Source organism: Anomalospiza imberbis, chromosome 18, assembly GCF_031753505.1.
Source record: "Anomalospiza imberbis isolate Cuckoo-Finch-1a 21T00152 chromosome 18, ASM3175350v1, whole genome shotgun sequence".
Classification (NCBI taxonomy): domain Eukaryota; kingdom Metazoa; phylum Chordata; class Aves; order Passeriformes; family Viduidae; genus Anomalospiza; species Anomalospiza imberbis.
This window is the reverse complement of record NC_089698.1, coordinates 6389375-6413596: the sequence shown is the minus strand read 5'-3', so window position 1 is coordinate 6413596 and position 24222 is coordinate 6389375. Positions and strand designations below refer to the sequence as shown.

At 47.5% G+C, this 24222-nt stretch overlaps 1 long non-coding RNA gene across 8 annotated transcripts in view; it reads left to right on the top strand.

Moving 5' to 3' along the window:
* Positions 1-6100: 6100 nt before the first annotated feature.
* The window catches only part of LOC137484696 (uncharacterized), a 39840-nt gene continuing 21718 nt past the window's right edge, over positions 6101-24222 (top strand). The window contains exons 1-4 of one of the 8 annotated variants that reach the window (XR_011004976.1): positions 8161-8482; positions 12939-13023; positions 15781-15889; positions 16306-16524. This is a non-coding gene — a long non-coding RNA (uncharacterized lncRNA). Of the gene's footprint in view, positions 6497-7954; positions 8086-8142; positions 8483-12938; positions 13024-15780; positions 15890-16305; positions 16525-16867; positions 20287-24222 lie in introns of those variants that run through there. The other 7 variants (XR_011004975.1, XR_011004979.1, XR_011004974.1 and 4 more) reach the window with 7 other exon arrangements.

Sequence of the window (24222 nt, the reverse complement as noted above, 5' to 3'; positions counted from 1 at the left end):
GTGCAAGGGACCGTAGCACATCATTTCCCTATCTCTGAAATGGAGGCTTTTTTGCTGAGCTGGGCTATTCAAGTGATGAGTTTTCAGCGTGAGGGAGGCCTCTTGCTGCAGCTCAGAGGCTGCATGTGCTTAACCCCTTACCCTGTGCCTGCTCATGCTGGGTGCAGAGCAGCAGCCTGGAGCATGTCCCAGCATCAAGCCAGCCCTGAGCCTGATCTCCTGTCCTCTGAAATGCTTTTACAGAGCCATCATCTGCCTGAATGCTCCACAACTTCACCCAGCACAGTGCATTTACCAACATTAACATTTATCATCTTCTCTGGCAGCTTTCCTTTCTGCAAATGAAAGCTAGAGGAGTTTTAAAGAAGGAAGTGAAATCTGACAGCAAAAAACTCTTTTGAGGTATTCCATGGAGGAATAACCCAGGGCAATGTGTGAAGCAGAAGTATTTTTATTTACCTAGAGGTATTCTATGCTTGGAGTCAACAAGACTGCACTGGTTCCTGTTCAGAGCTTTGTATGTGATAAAAGGCACCACCTCCGAATTGTTTTCTTTATTCTGTGTTACTATCACTCTTCAAACTGAAAATTTGTTTTGTTCCAGTCTGAAGATGCAGTTCTGCAAGTGTTAGAGCATCCTTAGGTTCTCCCATCACATCTCCAAGTGATCCAGCAACATGAAACTTTGGGATTCTTTGCTCTCCAACTGGGTGGAAGGTCAGACAGAGTCCAAAACTGGGGATTTTGCCCAGTTTGGTCTTCACAAGGCTTCTGTGTGTGTGTACAAACTGGGACCTCCTCAGCTGCAGCAAAGCTTTGTGCAGGTGAAGCTCCAGCCTGGGCAGAGCTGAAGGCCTTCTTTGTGGCTGGAGCAATATAAAAGTCTTTAGATCCAGTCCTCAGCTTTGAAAGTGCTGCTTTGAAGTTTCTGGGCCTTCACATGTCCTCCAGACTTCCATTTCACATACTGTTTTTTTTTTGGTTGGTTTTTTTGTTTGTTTGGTTTTTTTTTTGGTAGGTTTGTTTGGATTTTTTTAAGATTTCAGGTAAGATTTCAACAAGCTGGGGATGTATCAAAGTATAAAATACTTTGCTGAAGTCTTAATCAATCCAAACTGTTCTCTTAAGAAGGAAAAATAAAGGCTGTTAAAGCTGGCCAGACACAAGGCAGCAGATGTTTCTCTTTAGTGTCAGAGCAGCAATCTTTATTAAATACCAAAGAAAGCCCTGTAAATCCAGGAAGGCAGTTGAGCCTATGCTGAGGACACCTCTTCCTGAGGCCAAACAGCCTTTCCTGAGTAATTTGTTTTTCCTGCTGATCTTTCAGTGGTGTTTCTGTGACATAAAAGCAAAAGGGAAAATGAATATTTAACAGTGGAAACAACCTTAATATTTAACTGTGGAAACAATCTAGTTTGAGCTTAAAAAGAGAAGGGAAAGAACTGGGGTGATGCCATTCCTACCTGTGCCGGCTCCTCCTTGGCGCCAGGACTGAGGTGGGACCATTGCAGGGGACTCCTGGGGATGCCCCAGGTGGAGCAGGTTAGTCTGGTCACCACACAGTTAATGTGCAGGCATATCTTCTCCCGAGAACATGTCTGAGGGGAAGCAAACAGCTCCTTCCCATTGCCTGGGAAGGGCAGAGCGAGGTCTCTGTAGGATGGAGAGAGCTCTTCCAGGGCTGTCTGCAGAGCTCTGCCCATAATGAGCCTGGTAGTTTTCATTAGCATTGCTAATGGCATCTTCCACTTTTAAGAAATAACAACAAGGTTTCATGAATTAATAAAAGGAAGATGGTGATTGACTGAACAAAGGGTGTGCCAGGCTGTGCAGCTGGTCTGCTTTAACTAGGTAATGTCCATAGATACGGCGTTAATTTAATTCTCAGTTGAAATACTCCAGAGGAAATGTCAGATCAATAATGTAGGAAAGGGCAAAGATTTGCTAAGCCTGGCTGGCTTGTGTATGTTAACTACCATGAGATAGATATGGATAAATGCTGAACATTAAGGTGAGTAATCACAACTGTCTTGGGTGTCTGAAAAAATTTTCTGCATAAACACTGTACAAAACAAACATGTTTCAGGCAAGAGGCTGGGTAACAGGTTGTTATTTCATGCACAGCTCTGCAGTTTTAACATCCATGGGCTTGGGTTTTTTTCTGGAAGAGGACAAACCTCATTTCAAACACTGTCCATTCCTCCCCACTGTGGTGCAGAATCCCTGTGCCCATCCCTGCTCAGGGTCCTGCACCAACACATCTTCATGCCTGCACACATGTGGGTACCTGCTCTAGCTCTCGGTGGTTTTAAATTCTGCTTTGCATCTGAATTTAACCTTTTACCACATTCCTTGTGAGATTTCCACTGGACTGGGTGGCAAAGGTGCTCTAAAAGCAAATCCCACCTCTCCTTGTTAAGAAGCACTTCTGTTACCAGGAGCTGTGCTCAGTTGTGGTCATGGCTGGCAAGCTTTCATTGCAGTGAAACAAGAACAGACATCTTTCATGGCCTTTGGGCCTAAATCTCAACTATTTGACAGTTGCACAGTAATTTTTCCATGCAGTCTTGGCTAAACCACTCAGAAACCTTGAGGATTTATTTATTTAAATAACACTATCTCCTCCAGCACTGAGAGTGAGGGCTCTCCCAGGACCCGTGTGTGTGTGTGTGTGGAGTTTATGGGAACACTGTGATTTCAGAATTGCCAAAACAAACAACAGGTGCCTGTGTTATTTTGCAAGTAGGAGCTGCTCAAATATCAGACTTTGGCAGAGAAGAGGCTTCCTTACCACGCTGATCTTACCCCAAAGGCCCCTGGGAAGCTGGGTGGTGTATTTATGCTAAAGGATGCCGAGTTGGAAAATATTTTGAAATCACCTTTGATGGAGAAGTCTTTAAAGTGCCTTCCCAGCTACTTGCCTGCTTAATTTCTGCTTTTAACAACAGTATGGATCAGTATCAGGTTTAAGTACAACTGGAGAAGGCACAGGGTGACTCAGAGAATCCCATAATAGCCTTTTTCCTAGGGGCTTGGCTTACCCTCTCCAGGGAACTGAGCATGGGTGTAGCTACACCGAGGCCTGTACCAGTACAAGCCTGTGGTTCAGAAACAGGGTGGGTCTGGGAGAAATGCTCACACCAGTGCAGGGAGCCCTCCTCCAGGGGGAGGTTGCAGGGATGTCCAGGCAGAGTTTGTCATGCTGCTGGCTAAAGATGGAGGATTTATTTATTGAAATAACACTATTGTGTTGTGGGAGTGAGACTATGCAGAGCAGTCCTTCAAGTGGGGCTTCTTCCTTTCTCCAAGGGATACAGTACCAGCTGCTGGCTTTTTTGGGATCTAGTAAAGCCAAGGCCCTCCAAAGAATCAGCTCCTGCCTCAGGAGCCACCCACTCCATATTTGCCATTTCATGGCACTGGTTTTCCAGCAAGGTGACAATGGACAGGGTCTGTCCCCTGAGTGACAGGGAGCCCCTGCCTGGGCAGGACAGCGTGGGAGATGTGTGCTGCTGCTTTGGAAAGAGCTGTGAGCAGCCCAGCGCCTCCATCCCCAGTGTCAGACGGCCTCTTACTGGGGCTTTTCCCAGCTGGGTTTTAAAAGGAGGAAAGAAAAGAGCTGACAGAGCTGGAACTGCTTTAAGGTGGAACTGAAACAATAGCTTGTGGCTGTCTGAATCAGTTCCCTTGTTCCATGAATTTGACTCAGAGCTGAGTATTTCAGAGCTCAGAAAGAAAAAGCTTATTTCAATTTTGGTTCTAATAATGGGCAAAGGTCACAGCAGTTGGGAGGAGAGAGGAAATGAAAGGCATGGGCTTGGCTGTTTTCTCTGAACCAGCTTCACCCGTTCCTGGTTACGATCTCAGCAGAATAATAGCTGATCCTGAGCAAAGCCAAGAAATGAAATTAACACATGCAAAATTACATTACAGCCGTGTCAGGATCCTGCTGCCCGGCAGCGTGAGCAATGCGTCCTGAGCACATGGCAAGGACAGCACAGGAAAACTGATGGCTGGGAGCACAGCACCAGGCTCTGCCAGGCACAGCCCATCCCTGCATCTCTGTGCTCTGGGGCACCTGCAGCTCCGCCCTTGGGGCTGGAGATGCTCTGCTACCACTGCACCCACGGCTCAGCCTTCTCTCAGCCCCCCACGGTGCTTTAGCGTGCTGTAAATCCAAACCTGGAACCTGCCAGGAAACTCGAGGCTGATGCTTGAGCTTCTCCAGGGACTTGGCCAGCCTTCAAGAGCAGATCATAGCACACCATGAGAGCTGCCTGGAAGGAGCAGCCAGGTCCCCTGGCCTCACTGAACACCCAGCAGTAGGCACTTCCCTGGCTCTGGTCCCCTGATCCAAGGCTATCTTGAGGGGTGGATGCTCATCCCTCGAGGCTGGTGTGCCCCACTGCCTTCACTGGGCTGGGAGCAGGAGCCCAGTAGGGCTGAGGAGATGCTGCCAGGTGCCGAGGCAAACACTGGCTGTGGGGACCCCTGGCCAGAATCTCCCACCTGCTCCTCCATTTCCAGCTCCACAGGAGCCAGCAGCAGGGTCGGGCCTCACACAGCTTGTCCTGCTGCCGGTACCAGCAGCTGGGAGCTGCTGAAAATGTGCCAGCACACCCACTCTGACCCCCGTGGCTCTGGTGCAAAGGCAGGTTTGCTCAGAGCTGGGAGATTAATATGACTATTCCCACGATGTGCTTAACGACATCATTTACTTCAGAGGCTCTTGGGACGGCGCTGACACTCGCTTTAGCAGCTGAAGTGTTTAATGTGTTCTCCAAGGCACTCTCTAAACACAGATAGAGCTGAGTGACACAAATGTATTTGCAGAATGTTTTAGGGTTAGCACGCTCCAGAGCCATGCAATCAAATGATGCGGAGTGAGGGAATGGTTCTTTGAGAGGATCATGATTCAGCAAGGGGTCATGATTATTAAATACATCACAAGGCTCCCTCTTGGTATTTTTCATACCTTGTTCTCAAAGTATTACTCATATAATTTTCCCTCTGAAAGTTATTACAGGTGACTCACCTTTAGCTCGAGTGAGCAAACATGACCAAGTGTTTATTCTCTTCACAGCTGAGCAATTTTCAGCCCAGATTCTGACCTTAAAAAAGTCCCTGAGTGAGGCTGGTGGGTAAGACAGTACACCACTGGTCCCTGGAGCATCGTGACTCAGAGGCATATTTCTTATTAAAATGCTTCTGCTTTTAACTCGAGGCAGTCACATCTTGCTGACCGACATCCACAGTGAATTTCCCGTCCCACCCCGAGCAAGTGCTGGGCTGAGCTCCCACCAACTCCCCAGCTCCCTGCTGCTGCCAAAACTCATCAGCCTGCTGCTGTCCCACCCAAGTGCTAGAGGAAAATATGATAGGAAATGCCTATTTTCTTCCATAAGCAATGAATCTAAGTCAGGATGAGTCCACTTGTTACTCCAGGGGGGAAATAAAAATGAGTATCCCTGGGGCAGAGGGAGAATGGGGAGCAGAAGCTCAACTTCTCTCCATTGCTGCCCCATCTGAAGGCTAGTTTGGGTGAGATTTGCTCTTTGGATCAAGTTCTTTGTCTTTTTTTTTCCCTTGGCACTTGAGATCAGCAATTTCATTTTGCAGTGACAGCTTAGGGAGGGCAGAGCATGTGCTGCTGTCCTGCCTGTGAAAGCCTCTTTGTCACCTGCTGTTAATCTGAGCAGGTTTGCAGGCTCTCAGTGCTTTTGTCCCGAGTTTAGTTTTCAGTTTGGGTCTCACCACCAGTCCCACACGGTTTCCTGGCTGGCAGAATAATCTCTAGCAGACAGAAGGCATGTAGCATGTCCAATAAGCAGGTGAGGGAAACCTCACACCCTGCGAGAGGGGAGTGCCTGCAAAGCAAAGGGAAAAAGGCACTGCAAAGGCTGCTCTCACAAACCCTCTTCCGGGCTATTTGCAGAGAGGAAGGGACTTTGGCAGGGGACCAAGAACTCCGGGTCCTTGCATTGGTGTTTATTGCAGCAAGGAGAGATAAAGGGAGAGCAGTGACCAAGGCTGGCCTGGGCTCATCACAGCCCCTGTGCCAAGAATCACGCCAGAGCCCTGAGACACACAGATGTATCCTGAGCTCAAACCTGTGTGAAAGTGGCTGGGAGGAGGCTTAGGCTTGGGAACTGGTGCCCTAAAAGCTTCTGAGCCCGGGCAGTCAGGTTTAATTATTAGCTAATTGGCTGGGATGTATCTCATTTGTAACAAATGAGGAGAGGAAGGTTGCGAGGCTGTGGTTGGTGGAAGCAGAGCTGGGTAACTCCTGGTTAAACTGGCGTAAGAAGCTGTTATCCTGGTTTCTAGGTGGGGGCTTTGTGGTGTGGTGATACTTTATTCAGGTGTGTGTCCACAAGAACTGGTGGGTGTCACCTGCAGGCTGTCACCCACCAGGCTTTCTTGCTCGTGGACAAGGCTTTGGAGATTGCCTGCTGTAGTGCTTCATGGGCTGGTGCCCTCAGAAGACAGGAGTCAGGTAATGTGTGTTACATTCCAGTAGCTTTATAACCTGGGAAATTGCCTTTAGAGAGGGTCCAGGGGGAATAAAGCAGAGTAACTGTAATTCTCAGAGCCCTAAACTCTGTGACAAAGCTGCTGTGAAGAGACTGAAAATTTCTGTCAGGAAAATATCAGTAGCCTTAATCTCTCATTGCCTTCTTTTATAACACATGATTTAAAAACATACCAGTGTTATCTTTGTGTGATATAGGAAGCAGCCATGTAATATTGTCTCTCTGAAGATTGTGTTAGAGCTCCCTATCTCTGCTCAAGTAGCTACAAGGTCAAATCCCGGCTGATATCTCAGAGGAATTATAGAACAGATGTCAAGTTGAGCTTCTGACTTGGGGTGTCCCTCCCCTGGCTGTGCTGTAGATGTTTGTGATAGCAGCTAACCAAATGAATTTGTCTGTGCTCCCCTCCTGCCTTGTGAAATTGGGATAGCAGCACTTTGTTATCTTGGAGATTCTGCGTAGATCAGCCCAGTAAAAGTTATGAGGGAGTGGTGATGGGATCCATTCCAGAGCATGGGAAAAGATGGGGGGAAAAGGAATCAACTGAGTTTAGGGTTGAAGTGCAGCAGTGTGGGTTTTAAAATCTGTAATCCTCTGGGAAAAAACTGATTTAGTGGTTTCGGTGTTGCATCTTGTGGAGCAGAAAGAAATGTTTCAGTGAGGGTGCTGAAATGTAATTAGCAGAATAATTCCAGTTGAACTGGCTCTGCCACCAGCTCCCAGAGCCAGTTCCCTGTGTTGTGTGCTCTGGACATGCTGCTGGGAAGGTGCAGAGCCCTGAAGCTCCTACTCTACCTCCGTGCTCCCCAAATCAAGCAGTGTCAGTCCCTGGCACTTGGTGAGAAGTGTTGGCCTCATTTGCTAACAGCTTTGGTCTCTCCATATCTGAGACGGGATTATTAATATACCTTTACCTCCCAGGCTGGCTGAGGTTAATTGAGATTTGTGAGGTGCTGAGAAGGTGTAGCAATGAGCACGGCAGAAATTTTGGTATTTGAGGGAAGATTTTTAAGAACAAGTCTGGAAATTATCTGAAAATAAAAAGAAAAATTTAAACAGTAATTATTGGGGAAAAAATGTACATTTTTAAACAAAACCCTCTGCTTTTACTCTTATCTGATGGCAAAGCAGATCAAACAGAACATTTTCTGATAAGGGTGATGTATTTGCCAGTTGTTTAAATGAACACCTGCAAGCCTTACCTTCAATATTTGCCTTTAGAGATGGCAGGGGACAGTGGCTGCCAGTGCCCAGGAGCTCTGCAGGCCTTGGGGAAGAGGCACAGAGCCTGAATGAAAACGGGATATCCCAGGAGCGTATGTCCACGTTGAGTTAATTTGTGGTAGTGGTGTTAAAAACCCATGGAATGGGGTGTGTTGGGTTGGAGGACACACAGCCAGCTCCCAGAGGAGCAGAGGGCCCATTTGAAATGCCAGTGGGCATTCCATGAGGCTCTGGAGGAAGGCTCCTCCCCAGCAGGTCAGTGTTTCCCTGACAGGGGTAATTGAGGATGGTCCCCCAGTGCTGCCCTGCTGCTCCTCCTGACCCCCAGGTACCTTACTGAACCTGACGGTGAATTTCTGCTGCTTGAGCCCTACTCCTGAAAGAAGCCTGGAGCACCCTTGGATCTGTCTGTTCTTCCCCATCTCAGGAGCAGGGCCTGCACCGTGACTTTTTGGTTTGCTTACTTGGCTCATTTGGGAAGTTTTTTTAAGGAAAGAGGATGCTTTTGATTTGGAACTCAGAAACAGGTGTGCAAGTGAAAGGTTTGTGCCTGATAAATAGCATTGAGAGCAGCGTGGGGAGAGAACAGTGTGTGCTTGAGCTGCTGGTGTCAGATTGTTTGATATGTTCTTCAGGAGGGTGAGGGTAACGATGAGCTTGCACACACTGGTATCTGTCTGCCTCTGGTTTGCTTTTGTAAGAGAAAGGTGATACGAGATGGAAAGGTAAAATGGAAACTGGGATGCCTGGAGCTTGTGCAACTAAATGCCAATCCTTATGCCATAATCTAATGGAAACCAGCAGTGCAGCAGGTGCCAGCAGAAAATACTTCTTGTCCTGACTCTGTTGCAGAACCACCAGGTAACTTTGATTGATGTTTCACTGCTCCATCCTCCTGCCTCTGCTCCCTCAGCCAACCTGTGCCCATTTCTGACCTCGTGCAGCTGTTTGTGTGGGGAAAGGAGGAATCCCCTCGTGATGTCTGGAGGTTCCCATCCCACTCCCTGTCCCACCCTGGCTTCATCCCATCCCAGCCCACCCTTCCCAGGGGCAAAGGTGCTCCTGTTCCCTCCCTGCACTGGTGATGTGCAGGAAACAGCACAAGTGTTGGGGTGCCCCTGGCATCAGGTAACAGATGGAAGGTTCTCCCCCGCCACCCACAGTTTGGTTCTGTGTTGCTGACCCTGTGTAGCTGTGCAGGGGTGACAGCTGGAGTGGTGGTCCTTGGTCACAAACAGGGCAAAGCTGGGATGAACCCCTGGACATTTTGGGTCCCCTGTGAGTGCCTGGCTGGCCAAGCAGCACCACCTGCCCTGGGCCTGGGGCATTTGGCACTGTGAGACATCACTCCTGGGATGTTTGGTGACCTTGAGGCAGCTCAGCAAAGGGTTGGCACCACATCCCTGTGGATTTCCCTGGGGTGGCACAGTCAGGAGAGCATCAGGCTTTGTGGCAAGGACTGGTGTCAGCAGCAGCAGGGTCTGCAGGGCCGCCCAGCCAGCCTCATCTCATCCCTATTTCCTCCTCTTCAGTAGCACAAAATGAATCCCTCAGAAGTGAAGTTAACTAAATAAACAAATATGGAGCTATTTATTTTCTATTGTCAAAGAAATGCTGTGGGCTCAGGCGGGATTTTGTATTCACTGTTCACATCTGCAGCCCTGCTGTGCTCGGGGTGGGGGAAAGACTATCCCTTTTATTTGCTCTGGCCTGGCCACTAAATCAGATGGGAAGGATCCCACCCTGAAGCCACCCCTCTCCAAACACTCTTCCCCTTCTCCCCAGTCTGAAGGGAGTGGAGCTGCACCATCCACACGGTAAACACTGCAAGAAAAACAAACGTGTTTTCCTCTCTGGGTGGGGTGGAAGAGAGAAGAAAAAGGCATTAGCAATGTCGTTTTTCCCTCCGAGCTAAAACAACACAGCAGTGAGAGCTAAGGATGCAGCTGTGGTTCAGAGGGGGGTTATTTTTATTTTTTTAATACACCACTGGGAGTTCAAACAACATGTCAGTGATACGTTGCCTTTTGTAGAGTGGGTCTGTTGTCTCCACCCTCTTTGGGTTTCTTCTTGGTTGTTGTTTTGTTTTTTGTTTTTTTTTTTTTTTTTTTTTTTTTTTTTTTTTTCATTTTCTTGAAGCATTTTAGTCACCCTGTTGAACACATAGCTCATCTGGATAAAAGCCTCTGCTGTGACATCCACAGGCTGGATGTGCAGAGTTGTTTGTTTCAAAGCAATAGTCTGGGAGAATTTATTGAACTGGCTTCGCCTCCCCCCCAGCTCCCGTGTAAATTAATGAAATGCATGTTCTGTGGCACTTGTTAAAAAGCAATAAATCCTTTCTTGCGTTTATTGCTTTGAAGGTAAGGAAAAAAAGATGTGATTTAGTCTTGAGGTAGGGTGGCTGGAGATGCTCTGGTTCCCCTGGTGCTCTGTCTCAAAGGTAAAGTGCTTTGTTTCTGCAGCCAAAGCAGCTGGAGAACCCAAAGATGCCCCTGGACCATGGTGGCCTGATGCTGTTGCTGTCACCCAGCTGAAGCCCCATCCCACGTGCATTCAAATCCCATACATTCATCTGGAGGCATCACATCTCCTGGTAAATCCAGCCCCAGGCTCACAGAGATTATCCAGAAGCAGGGGAACAGGGGGGCTTTTGTGGGCTGAGTGCCTCTTCATGTCTATAGGCAGCTCTGTACATCTTGACACTTGCTGATTGGAGATGTTAGTCTGCACTTAAGGGTGCCTGAATATCTCTCAGTGCTTTGCAAATCCTGATTAAATAAACCTTAGGAAATGGCTTTTTCATTTTTATTTTTATTTATTTTTTAAAAATTCCTTATACTGCCAGGATGTGGTAAAGCTGCTTTCTTAATCTCTGAGCATGCTGAATCAATGGCAGTGCTGCAAACAGAGCCAGGTGCCCTCGAGCTGACCACTGCTCGTGGCCACAGCCATGTGCCCGGACAGAAAGGAGGGCTGGGTGGCTCCTGTCCCTCTCTCCCAGGGCCTGGCCTGAGCTGCCTGTGCACAGGGGCTGATGTGCCGGTGCAGGGACCTGGGCTTGTCCCTGTTCCCTGGGCTGGGAATGCCCCCAGAGCAGGGGAGAGGTGGGAGACATCCCTGCAGCCCTGCTGGGTCAGACCTGTGCGTGTGGCAGCTCGCACTAACAGAGGCTCCTTGGTGTCCCTGCGTGGGACACACGTGTGGGGAGAGGAGCAAGGCTGCCGGCCTCTTGTGCAGAGTGAATTTGTAGTCAGGTGGGAGCTTTTGTGTCTCTGAGAATGCTCAGCAGGTGGAGGGAGTAAGTGCAGGCTGGAGACAAGACAGGATGGTGGGAAGGGGGATTGTGGCTACAAACACAACCTCTGCCTGTCCTGTGGCCTCTGCTGCACCATCAGCCTGAATCACACCAAAAATGAGGACAGGAAGTCCCTCTGTGCCTTAACCTGACCACCATTCTTCTCTGAGTCTTTGGCTTCAACTTCTTCCTGCCTGGCTGGCCAGAGGTGAGTGCAGTTCCACGGGCTGTGCCGGAGGGATGCCTTGGGGAGCACTGGTAATGTGGGACAGGACACAGCAGAGAGGGGAACACCAGCCCCCACAGCACCCTGAGCAAGCTGAGCCCTTGGGTGAGACCTTGCTGTAAGGGCACTGCCAGGAGTGTCATGTGAATTTAACTCCTAGCAGGAATGACTGGGAGGATGTGGTCAATAGGCACTTCATGCTTCCTTTGAAGCCACAAACCCCAAAATACTTTTATTTTTCTCTGGAATCATGCAAAACCAACTTGGCTTGTAGCATTTTCTGTGAATGAAACTGAATTAAGGACTGGCTGTATATATCAAAAATTGTGGTGAGGGGTTCAGATGCTGGGCTTGGAGGTGATTTTTTTGAAGCACTGCAGATTTTTCCCATTCCAGCTCCTGTTGTGGCTCTGATGAAAACAGAAACAGAGTGACCTGGGCAGAGCTTATTGGGCTCTCTCAGATTAGCTCAGAATGGGTCCAGCAGAGTGGTGGGAGCCTTGCCACACACATTAGGTTAGACAGTGAAAATAGATTAATTTCTTATCACTGCTTACAGCATATTTTGCAACTGGGTTTTAAGTCCTCCTGTTGCAAAGTGCCCTTGGCACTGTAAAATGTGTGTACGTGCTCAAAAGAAAGAGATCAGACCAAATGTCACTCTCTCACCACCACCAGTGCAGTTGGCATTAGCATTTGGCAGTGAGGATCCTCCTCAGCATCCTCAGCAGAAGCTTCTGCGAGCGTGGGCTTTGTGCCCATAAGGGTCTCGATTTTCTCTTTAGATCTGGTGATTTGGAAAGTACTTGCTCACCACAGGAAGCATTTTAATTCACGTTGCCCTGCAGTGGAGCACCCACAGAAGGGTTCTTCTCTCCTTCTCTGCATCAGAGAAGGCCTTAAATGGCCATGTGAGCTGCATGCTGCTTTTCCCTGCCAATAAGGCCCTGATAGCAATCGCGGCCACGTGCTCGGTGTCCTTGATCGCCGTTTGTCATCACGGAGCCCTGGCTCTGCCTTGCAGTGCAGCACTAAGCCTGATGAGAGATGCCAGTCCTCCCAGCTCCAGCTGTGGTCTCTGGAGTGAGGGGGGTTGTGTTCTGTCAGCTAAATAAGGGTTTCAGTGCGCCGCTGGGCAAAGGCACTGGCAGCTCCCAGAGGTGCTTGATTCCAGTGTGAGGATGGGATTTGGTGCTCGGTGTGGCTGGAGCAGTTAATGTGGAGATATCATCATGTCACAGACCTGACCCCTTGCCCAGGAGCTTGGGATGCCAGCACCAAACCCTGCTTGGCTCTGGGATCCGAGTGCCTGTTGCCCTTGGAGACCCCAGGCAGGACATCTCGGCAGGATTTGTCCCTCTTTAGGAATGCTCTACACCCAGCAGCAATATGTGGAAAGTGATTTTTTTTTTCTTTACCTATTTTATTTACTCTGGGAAAAAAATCCATTCCTTGTATCTTTATGGAACAGTGGAGGCTAATTTTTAGCACCTGAGGCTTTAAAGCAAAATAAATAATAAAACCCAAAAAGGTTTATTTCTACTTCCAAAACATTCCTGTGTTTAATTCGGCAACATAAGTATAATTCTTGACTCTTTCTGTGAAACAAATTATTACCTGGTAACAGCAGGGAAAACCATTTAAAAATCTCTTCCAGGTATCCAGAAAATCACAAAGCAGAGTTACAGCCTGAAACTGAAGCCCCAAACCACTTCTGAGTGGCAGGTTTAAAAGCAGCTGAGGTGAGAAGATGCCTGAACATGCACATTTTGTAGGTGGATAAGCAGCAATGAAGTGTGGTGTTTCCTGCCTTTTGGAAGGCTTTTAGTGGGTTGGCTGATGCTGATCTCCCAAGGTAATGAACAGGCATGGGAAATGGTGCCTGCAGCTGCAGGGAAGGAGTGGGGAGAAAGGAGAAATAAATGAACAGGGTTTAGAGACTGGAGGTGTGTGGCTCCTGAAGGGCTCTGAGGGTTATTACCTCTGCTGATCTGACAGCCTTGTGCGGGTGCTCTGTGATCATCCCGTGGCTGTAACCACCACAAACACAGGGACAGCTGAAACCTAAAGATCTGGCTTTAAACCAAACAAGCATCACTGACCTGATGCTTTTCCACATTTTTCTTCAAGGTGTAAAAGAGCTCTAAAGGAAATAATTTTATGATATTGTGGGCAAAAAAGCATGGGATGAGTAGCCTGACTTCCTCTTCTCTCCTTTGCTATAGATGAACCAGAACTGTTCCTGCCTAAAGCTGTTTGCTCCAAGAATCCCCAAGTCCTGAGCAAACTTTTGATAGTTTCCCTCGGAAGCTCTAGCCTAAGATAGTCTTTACTGATTTCTCTATGATGTGTCAACTTTTTGGGTGCTGAGGCACAGGGGTGGCAGGACCTCCCAGGGCCTGGCCTCCCTCCCCTTGGCCAGGATGGGTAACACCAAAAGTTTTCTTGGAGCCTTTCCCTGGCATCACATCTGATGGAGACCCTTGTGTTTGCCCTTGACTAAACACTAAAGCCTCATCTCCTCTGAAGTAAGATCCCTCTGTTGTGTTGAGATTTACAGCCTGCTCGGCGCTGCCGTGATGTCATGGTGTGTGATGAAATCTGTGCTGGGCTCCCCTCAGCCCCACGTACAGACCCTCGGGTGCTCAACCAGCAGGAGGTTGCTGTGATAAACAGCACTGTCAGACCCTTCCTCGTGCTGCATTCCCTAACCTTGGTCACTTGGCTGCTGCTGCAACCTGAGCTGCAAAGTCCAGTGCTGCTGGATTTACAGTGGGCACAGTGATCTGCAGTGCATGTGTCTTGTGGAGTAAATATTCCAGGGGGAGAAATAAAACACAGCTTTCTGAGCTGTTTGTCTCCTGCGGCTTCAGTTTGCCTTTTCTTTTTTTAAATGCAAAGTTGGAGCTGTAGAAATAAAATGAACTCTGAGGTTAATTTGGTTTTCTTTGGGTTTCCCCCATCTCTTTGGCTTTTGGAGTGAGGGAGACCTGTATGTTTTGCCAAGAAAGATGGATGTTTGTCAATGACACTTTCTGTATCCTGTCCTTTGAGAGCCATTGATGACACTTGGGAATTGATGCCTTTGAACCCCAGGAATTAATGCCTCCCAGCTGTTCACAGCACAGATCAGTTCCTGGATTGTATGTTTTAACTAAATTGGTTACAAAGCAAATCTGTCTAAACTGGTGTGAGCCCCTTTGTGTGGACACTCCTAAATCAGTTTAAGAGTGGCTGGTATTGATTTTAACTTAATGTGGTTTGTTACTGAAGTAAGCTGGATCAATAGTGCTAAATAGGTGCCATTTCTTGTGTTGAATATGCTATGGAAAACATGCATAGAAAAGATAAGCAGAAAGGGAAAAGGATTGAGTTTCTTCTTTTGTTGCTTCCCAGTGATCATTTATCAGTTTTTATGGCCACTTTGGGGATTTTTTTCCCCAAAAGATACCACTTTAAACAGCACTTTTGAGGTGGTAATAAAGATTCCAAATCCACCTTAGCAGGGGATTTCTGGGAATGCAAAGCTTTGTTTTTCTTATTTATCACATTTACCTTTGAGCCAGGAACCCATGCAGGAAGCCAACACCTAAAGTTTCCCAAAAGCTGCAGGGAGGATGCTCCATTATTAATTCAGTGCCTGGAGCTGTGCTTTGCCATAGAATTTCTGCATGGCCCTGGGAAAACCATGAGGAGCCTCCATCTCGATCACTCACAGGTACTGATGGCTGTGTGTGGCAAACAGAGAGATTCTCTTGCATGATGAAATGAGCAGGAGAGCACAGAAGTACCGGGGAGGGTTTGTGTTCAGGCTTACAGCCCTCCTGCCAGAAGATCTCTGCCCTTAGGTGAGCCAGAGGAGCAGGATCTGGGGTGTCCTCAGGGAAGATGGAGTGCAGGATGGTGTGATGAGAATGAGCTGCCCTATCTCCTCATTAGGACTCGGATCTTACTGAATCCAATGAGATCTTTGCCTTCCGCCTCTCTGTAAGCTGCATTTAGCCCTTGCTGTCAGTGCCCTGGGCTTCCCCCTCATGCATTATGCACGAGCTTTGGTTCCTCCTGCCTTTGCAGCACTGCTGGGCTCGGGGCTGTTATCACAACCCTCTGAGTTTAGCTGCTCAATTTCATTTGTTGTAACTGTCAATTGTGGATCCATGCTGACCATCAGAGCCTTGTGCTGTGTCTCTGCTGGCCTCTGTGCAGCAGCAAGTGCTTCCCTGCCCTGGATGAAGGATGCCTGCAGTGCCCCAGGGCTGCTCCTCTTCACACCCCTCCTGCTCTCTCAGCCTGTGCAGCAGAAGAAATCCAAATATCTACACCATTGCACCTACACAGAACACCTCTGAACCTTCGGTTTCCAATAGGTCTTGGACAGGTTTCCCTTTTCTCCCCCCTCTTCCAAATGTCTCTTCCCTGAAAGACACATGATGGAGATGCCCTCACACACTCAGCTCATTGCCATGCATATTGCAGTCAAAATCTCATTTTCATTCCAGAGACAAAAGGTCTGTCAACTCGTTTAACTGCTCAGAAAACACCGAACAAGAAATAAAGCCCAATTAAGAATGAGGAGAAGGAAGAGGCTCAGTGTAATAGATTGTTTTGGTAAGTGGTTTCGTCAGCTCCATTTGTGAGCTGTTGCTATGTGACCCAGTGCCAGGGCTGGTCTGGGGGCAGGCAGGGCAGGCAGCTGTCCTGGTGGCTGCTCCTCGGAGCTCTGGGGGCTGTGGAGATGAAGATGGTCCGTCCCACAAGAGGCTGTGCCCCCAGACCCCAAGTGCCCCATTTTTCCTGCCAAGAGCGGGGAGCAGGAGCTGGGGTGTTGCTCTCTGACATCCCTTTGTCTCCTTGTGGGAGCTGGACCTGCTTTGGAGGCTCTGCCCAGGGAGCAGCAGATGGAGGAGGCCACTGTCACCATGGCCGGTGACCTTCCTGCAGGCACCACCAGGCCGTTCCTGGGGATGGCCCTGTGCTTGCAGGTTTCTCACAAGCTTTCCCCTGACTTTTCTCTTCCCCTCAAGAGATGACCACTTCAAACAACGGTTCTGCTTTCTGATGCATTAAGACTTGGAAATTTGCCATCCATCACAGCTGTGTGTTTGAGCCTGTGTGATTATTTTGGGAAGTGAACCATGGTGATTTGTGTGTATGTGCTTTATTGGCGAGCAGGATGTTCCCTATCTACCTCTCCCTGGCCGTCTGCATTTGCATTGGTTAATAAAATGTCTGATGTTCAATGACTTTCTGATGGGTGAACAAGATTTGGCATACAGGATGTAGTAGTTTTTCACGAAGGCTAAATTTTCATCCTGGGAGACTGAACCCTCTGTAGCAGCCATACACAATCCATAATAACAGAAGCTTTTAACCCATCCATAATTGCTTTCATATAGAAAATGATTGCTGTAAGTTAACTTCATAATTCTAAATCAGTGGCTCTCAGTAGGAGTTCAGATGCTTTAATTTGCCCTGAATTATCTTTAACTCACAGGCAGTTCATCTATGCTCTTTTCTGATTATGTTCCTTGTCACTCTGACCCAAACTTTGTCTGTTTAATTTTTGTTTCCTCTTTCTGAAATTAGACCAATTTCCAGTGATATTTCACCAGTGGGGATGATAGTGAGTGGATGAGGTACTCCCACCTGCAAACCAGCCCATGCTGTGAACCAGTCCCGTGTTACTGACATGGCCAGGGGTTCTTCCCCAGGGTTGAAGGTGTGGGTACCCCCCAAGAGAGTGGGAGAGCACCCCAAGCAGGGCCATCACAGTGGTGGTTTCTGGGCTGGTTTATGCTGTGGTTCCCTTTCTTTGGCAGTGGGGAGGAGGGCAGGACATCGTGGCTGTCTCTGTGTTACCCAGCACGTGGAGGTTTCCTGGGCACAGCGTTTGATGTACTGTGATGGCACATACAGCACAGATGTGGTGGCAATCTGGGGGTGCCTCCCTAATGAGGACAAAGCTCCTGGCTGGGATGTTTGGCAGTCCCAAAATGAGCAGGGTGGCCACTCCTCCCCTTATGGCAGCAGCCAGCTTGTGTGATTTTGAGTGACAGCAGATGAAGGGATTGCATTATGCCTTGTCTCTAGAACTGCACATCTGTGTCAGCTCCTTGCTAAATCAATAAACAGGATGCTGAAGGAAAAATACTTTCAGGCTTCTCATGTCTTTATGCATCAAACCGATTGGGCAATGAGAAACTCGGTGATAGCAGGGATTGTGGTGGCTCTGGGCTGATGAACTTCTTGTCAAATCAAAGGTGAGGACTGGGTCCTGGAAAGTGCTGGCAGGTTGTTCCCCTGGTTATGTGGATTCCCTTCCAGTGGTAGTTACTTAGCAATTTGGATAGAAATCTTCAAACTAGGAGCCTATGGTACAGCATCAAGAAGTGGAGAAAAATCACTTTGCATGTTCCAACAGACCTACAAATTACCTATGGAAATGCACTTGGGAATATTCCTCAGTAATTGGATTTCAGCTGTTGTTTCAGTGTATGTGCCCCCAGGCTGTGGAGGTAAAAGGACTCCACTGAAATGCTTTGAAATGTTCTCTGGCACCTACAGAATGTGTTTACTATTAAAAAGTGAAACCTGCAAGTCAGAACGCTACTAAGTGCAGTTTAAAAACAAAATTGCACCCCTGCAGCATAGCTCAGGGTGCTGAAGCATCTGGTTTATCCAGACAGTCTCTACCCAGAAACATTCCTGTGACTTGAGTGGAGAAATCATGTCTGTGTCTTCTGCCAGGGCACAGCTGTGTCGTGCAGCAGGGTGCAGAGCAGGAACCCTTGAGCAGTGGCTGCTTGGAGCTGAAGAGTCCACAGGGCCTGGAGTAGGCTAAGAGACACCTAGGAGGCTTTGAAGGATGAACTTTTCTAGTTCTGATATCTCTTGGATGCACTGGTCCTGCCCCTGGAAACAAAAGTGCTCTTACAGGCTTGAAATACAGAGAATCTGCTGCTTTGGAAGAGCATGAGGAGCAATAGCAATAGTACCTGCAGTGTGAGTGGTGAAGAGGAGATGTGCTCCTGGGACACTGACCCTGGATGTCTGGCACCTTTGTCTTTAAATGCTGGTGCCATCTCCAGTCCAGGCCTTGATGCTGAAACCACAGATGAAATAGGGAGGAATAAGCTGTTAGTAACATCACATGATGACCACTGAGTTTGATATGGAAAAATTTGAAGTAAATTGGATAGAATTGAGTCTGGATGCTGAGAAAAAATTCTTGAATTTGGGAGCGAAAGGGAAGCAAAGCTTTTTTCCTTACTCATACATATCATAAAGCTGAAGAGATGGTGGGGTTATTTTTATTGTTTTGGCTTGGTTTTTTCGGTTTGTTTTTTTTAAGTGGTGATCCCAGTTGTCCAAATTCTGACTCTCGGTGGCCACATGCTGCAGTTGTCCGCTCACTCTGGGAATCACTCAGTCTTTTCCAGTGGAGATGTATACTGAGATAAAAAGGACTAGACTTGCATAGCACATAGCTGTATGTGCAGTTCCAAATCTAACCATGAGTTTAAAACACAGCATCCTGAAAAAATGCTGACTTTGAAGTGGGAGGGCTCCCTTGGGAATCTCTCTTCAGGAGTCACCTTCAACTTGTTTTGCACAGAAACACATTTCTAGGATTCTACAGAGCAATAAAACCCAAACATCCCTAGCATGAAAAGTAGGACTTTGTTTTTCACAAGGTTTTTGAGTGTAAACCAGAAGTTATTATGTGTGTGTTACATGTGTTGAAGAGCAGGCAAATGTGAGTTTTTTTCCTCTATTAAAACAGTGTTTAGCCAGGTGACTTAGAGCTGAATTATACACCTGCCTGTGGGTCAGCCATAAGCAGAGGGAAATGAAAGATCACCACCTTTTCCCTAGATTTACTTTTTTTCCTCTGAAGATACTGAAAGCCTCCCATCTCCATCTGAACTTTTCAGCTGTCCCTGCCCTTTGGCAGGAGCCGAAAGCAAGGCTTGGCCCCACCAACTGCCCCGATTGGTTTCGTGGGAGCTACACAGAGGGAAATAAATCTGCTCTGCCGACCGAGGCAACTAGTTCTGTGGGTTTATAAATGCTGCAATTGAGTGTTTTGACACGGCAGTCAGATATAGTTAATCTTTCCCTTGACCCCGCGGTGCCGGAGCGCGGGCTCAAACCGCTGGTTAAGCACGTCCGTCTCCTGTTGTAGCATTCGCGCTCCAGCGCCCCGGCTAATCAAGTGTAATATATCTCTGGGTAAAACACACACTCTGCTTTTCACAGCTCTTTAAACAAAAAGCAGACCTCGGCACATTAGTTACGTACACAAATCACAGAGGGTTGCGGTTCCTGTGGTTGGGAAAGGAGTTGGATGGGCTGGTCTTGTTCCGGGGAGGAGGTGTGGGAAAGGTGTGGGAAATGCTTGCTTCTATCTGCCCGAATATGTTAAAAAAAACCAAACCCAAAGCATGCTTGCTGTCATATCAAAGGCTTTGAATCCTGATGGGGGAATGGTTTTGTGTATGGATATGGAGAATAGCTGCTTGGTGTCATCCCAAAGGTTGTGCGTCCTGGTGGGTGGATGGTTATGGGCCCAGAGTCCTGCACCAAGAGTTAGGAGAGGTGGGATTGGCTCTGCATGAGATCAGGCTCTTGTACAGAGGCTGCACAGATTATCTGGTCTCAGTGCCTGGTATTGATAAGCCTCTCCTACTGCAAAGGGTAGCTCAGGAGATAGTCAAATTTGGGCAGGACAGTGAGCAACAAGGATTAGAGACATAGTATTCATTTAAATTTCTGGGCTTTTCTCTTTGGCAGCACAGCTGGATCTGTAAAATGTGCTGTCCACAGAGATCCAAGGATGACTCTGGTATCTCAAAGCAATCTTCCTTTGGAAATTCAGTAAGACCCATTTGCTCTTGTTAGACTTATTCATCCCAGCTTTGATTGGAAGAAACTGGGGATGTTTTGACAAGAGGTATACGAAGGGATGCTCTGTTTTTAAAAGCCTGTAACAGAGCAGGTCCCTGTGCAGGGAAACCGCAGGAGCCCTGATCTCCTGTGACATGTGGGATAGAGCCTGGAGGTCACTGAAGGGAACAGCATTTTGTCATGGGCTGATGTGGATGGTTTTGATGGCACCTGTGACTTTGGAAGGTGAGGCCAGCTGTTCACAGAACTTCCCATGGTAGCTCAGAAGACAACCAGGAAAGAATAAATACAGGAATAACCAGGAATCTCATACAGGAGATTAAAAAAGAAAACAGGAGAAGAAAAAACATGTTTCAGCATTGGTCCAAATCCTGGTTAGGTTTGCAAGTGAGACAGTTGTGCCAGTAGTGCACAAAGTAGTCTGTGACTTCTAGATTAAAGAGTTAAATGATTTTTAAAAGTTTATAAACACTGGACTGGATGACCTCTTGATACCCCGTCAAGCTTTATATTTTCCTGTGACACTTTGACAGTTTTCCCCCAAAGGATCCCAGATGCTTTCCCCTGTAATTTTCTAGCCTCCTGTTTGATCTCCCTGGGATCTCAGTGTGGATTCATTGATGCGTCTCTGTTAAAATTCAACAAAGCTTCTGCTTGAGAACTCTATTTTACAGAGTGGCTCATCCTGTTGGATATTGAAAAATTACACAGCTCAGGATAAAATATATCCTAACCCACCAGAAGTCTCATGTGCCGAAGTGCGAGGTTCCTCCAGGCAGTACAATGTGTAAGCCTCACAGAAACGTCTGTGTGAAAATAAGATACTTAAATCTCTTTTGAATCCCGGCTCTCCCAAGCCCATCACAAAGCCAGTCCTGACCTCTGCTCCTCCCTGCCTTCCCCACGAGCGGAGCCGGGCTCTCCTCGGGGAGCCAGAGGTGATGCTGCCCGGGCTGCTGTTTGTAAAGCCCTTTGAAGGTGAATGCCAGCGCGTACCTGCGGCAGCAGCCGGGCTTGCCAGCGCTCATTGCCATGCAGGGCATGCTCAGAGAGCAGCTCCGTGGCGGTGTGTTAACTGTGCTGATAAATCTTGTGTAAAAACAACACTCCACCGCGCCGTTAAAGCTCCCTCCACCTGGGAACATCAAAGCCCGACACAAGCACGGCTTGGTGCTCGCAGCAGCTGCGGCTGCTTGGAGGGGCTGTGGGGACACCCCTGGCTCTGGCAGCAGGGACACGCAGTTCTTGGGGTCTCTTAGCAAGGGGCTGTCCACCCCACAATAACCATCTGACCCCAAGGTTCTATAAAGATACCAAAAATGTGCTGCTGACTGGTGTTCACAGGAGGAGGGAGGCGGCCTGTAAATTGCTACAAGCGAGTTCGGGTTTTAGCAATAAGAAAACAAAAAATAATATAGGGCATATTTTAAGTCTGTCTTCTATGCTATGAAAGGCAGTTGGATACCATTATAAAATCAAATAGCAATGGATAAGAAAGCAGTCATGCCAGCACTGCAACTGGGTGCCTGCCCTGTGCAGGATTGCAACCTGTGCCCTCTGTTAAAGGCTTCAGTGTCTTTTAAATGTATTTACTTCTCCTAAAGCTTTGAGTCCAGCATAGCTTCAAAATAGGAGGTATCTGTTATTAAACTTTCTTTTTCCTGTGGCTTGCAATAAGTTACTTCTGCTAAAAGAGATGGAAGTTGCTGTCAGGGAAAACCACCAGTTCAAAAAATAATTTAAGTTGCAAGGGCCCTCAAGAGGTCACCAAGTCCAACCTTTGCTGAAAGCAGGGCTGACCTCAAAGTTAGATTGGGTTGTGATTTAAATGTGATGACATTTATTTATATAGTGATAATTGTATAACACTTGGGTGTCAATTTATGTTCAGTCTGGCTCTTCTGAGTAAAGGGATAACTGGAGAAAATGGACTGGGATTTTTGAGATTAAAGTCTGGGTAATAATCTAATCATCACTGCTTTGGGATAAGTTTTTCCCAGCCTGGTACAAGGCAGGACCTGCAGGATGCTGTGCAGGGCAGGAGCCTGGGGCAGGTCCCAGATATGGACATGGCCATTGGGACCCAAGGAGCATCCTGAGATTGTTCCCAAGTCCACCCCATGGGTATCCCTGTGCCAGGTTCAGCTGCCTACACTGCCCCTGGCAAAGCAAGGGACAATTTTAACCTGTGCACAGCGACATCAGCCCTAGCTCCTGCAGATCTGCTGCATCCCCTCCTCTCCCAGACATTGAAGAGGAGCTGAGGAAGAACAGAGGAAGTTTTAGTTCAGCAAATCATTTCATTTGATGATTATTTATGAACTAGATCACAAGCTTATAACAGTAGCTCTTAAGAAAGAGTTCCTGGCTGCCGAGCAGTTGGCACAGTTGTCCTCTGAGAACATTAAATATGCATTTGCACAGGTGACTGTGGCTTCTTCCATTAACCCTTGGTTTCCAGCTTTCAGCCATAACTGCACTTTTTACACACAAGCATGTCAATACTTTGTAATTCTACCCTAGAGACTTCATTAGGAGTGCAGTGCCCTCTCCCTGAGGTGTAGCAAAGGTTGGTTGTGTTGTCTCTCACTCAGCAGTCCTGCCTTTCTACTCTGAAAGTTTTTCCCCTCATACTATATTTATTGCTTGGGAAGGGAGACTTCTGCAGCGGGGCAGGACCAATGCAAGTTGCTGTTCTTTGCTGCCAAGTAAGGCAGCAAAATATGACCCTCCTGTCAGCAGCTGTCCTTGCTGCTCCTGCCATCTCTGGAACGTTTTTCAAGATTTTTGCTGTGCTGATGCCACAAGAGGCATCCTCCTGGTCCCTCTGCCAGGGAAGGACCTGCAGACCTGCACACTCCCCCAGCTGCTCGGTGAGGATCCAGTAGCCGCAATACACAAGCTGAGTGGGAACACAAGGGGTTAATGTTGAATGCAGAAGGGCTGCAGGGATCCTCTTGGGCAGGTTTGGCACTGTCACTTCATGGTGTCACTTGACAGTTAAAGCAAATGCAAGCAGTGTTGCAAAGAACAAATTAATTAGATTGGACAACAAGACTGGGAAACGACTTTGGAGTAATCTGTTACAGGAAGGGAAAGTATTTAATTGCTGGCTTCTTGGCTTTTTGTTTAAAACCAGACACAGATTTCTAGCTCTCATGTAGGAGTAGGCACCTTTCTGGTACATTATTTTCCAATAATGGTTTGGATAAGTGAGTATTTCCACTGCTGTGGAACTTGTACTCAGCATGACCTGGTGAAAAAATACTGGATTCCTTCAGTATTTAAGAATTCTGTATGAAATTTCCTCACTAACCTGGGAAGTTGGGCAGATCTGAGTAGCAAACTTGCCTGGGTGTCTGCCTTCCTGCCTGTCTCCTGCTACAGGGCTCGGTACCAGCTGCTGGTTTGCACCTTCGACTTCAACTGAGTTTGACACAAAAGCTTCTGATTACCACAGAAAGTTTGGGAGATTTTATTGCACTTAAATCCAGTGGTGGTTCTTTTCTGGGACTTTGGCACTTGGTGGCTACAGAAATACATTGCCAATTTCCAGTACCTGTAGTAAGGTGGGCACACCCATCACTTCTGTGTCTTCTCCAGGTACAGCTCCCCATCTATGCTGTGTTACCTCTCCCACAGCTGCAAAACCCTAAAATGACTCAGAATAAAATGCATTTGAAACCTAGAAATCCTCTTCATTTACTCCTTTTACCAAGAGCCTTATTCTATTTATGCAATGAGCTTTACTGTGTAAATCTACTAGTATGGGTTACAGCTCCAGTTTCCTTTAACATTGAATATTAGCATTTATTATTTATATAGTGTAAACAATGCAGTAAACTCAATGTAGCTGTCTTAGTTACAGATGATATAAACCCCTGATTGTTATTTTTGTGGCTTTGTAAATCCAGAATTTCTGATGCTCCAGTTATCCACCTTTGACATATGGAATCTGCAAAGCTCTGGCAATATTTACTAAAGGTGGAAAATTCAGTTGATGGATTTCAGGAAGACTGTACCTGAGTCACCCT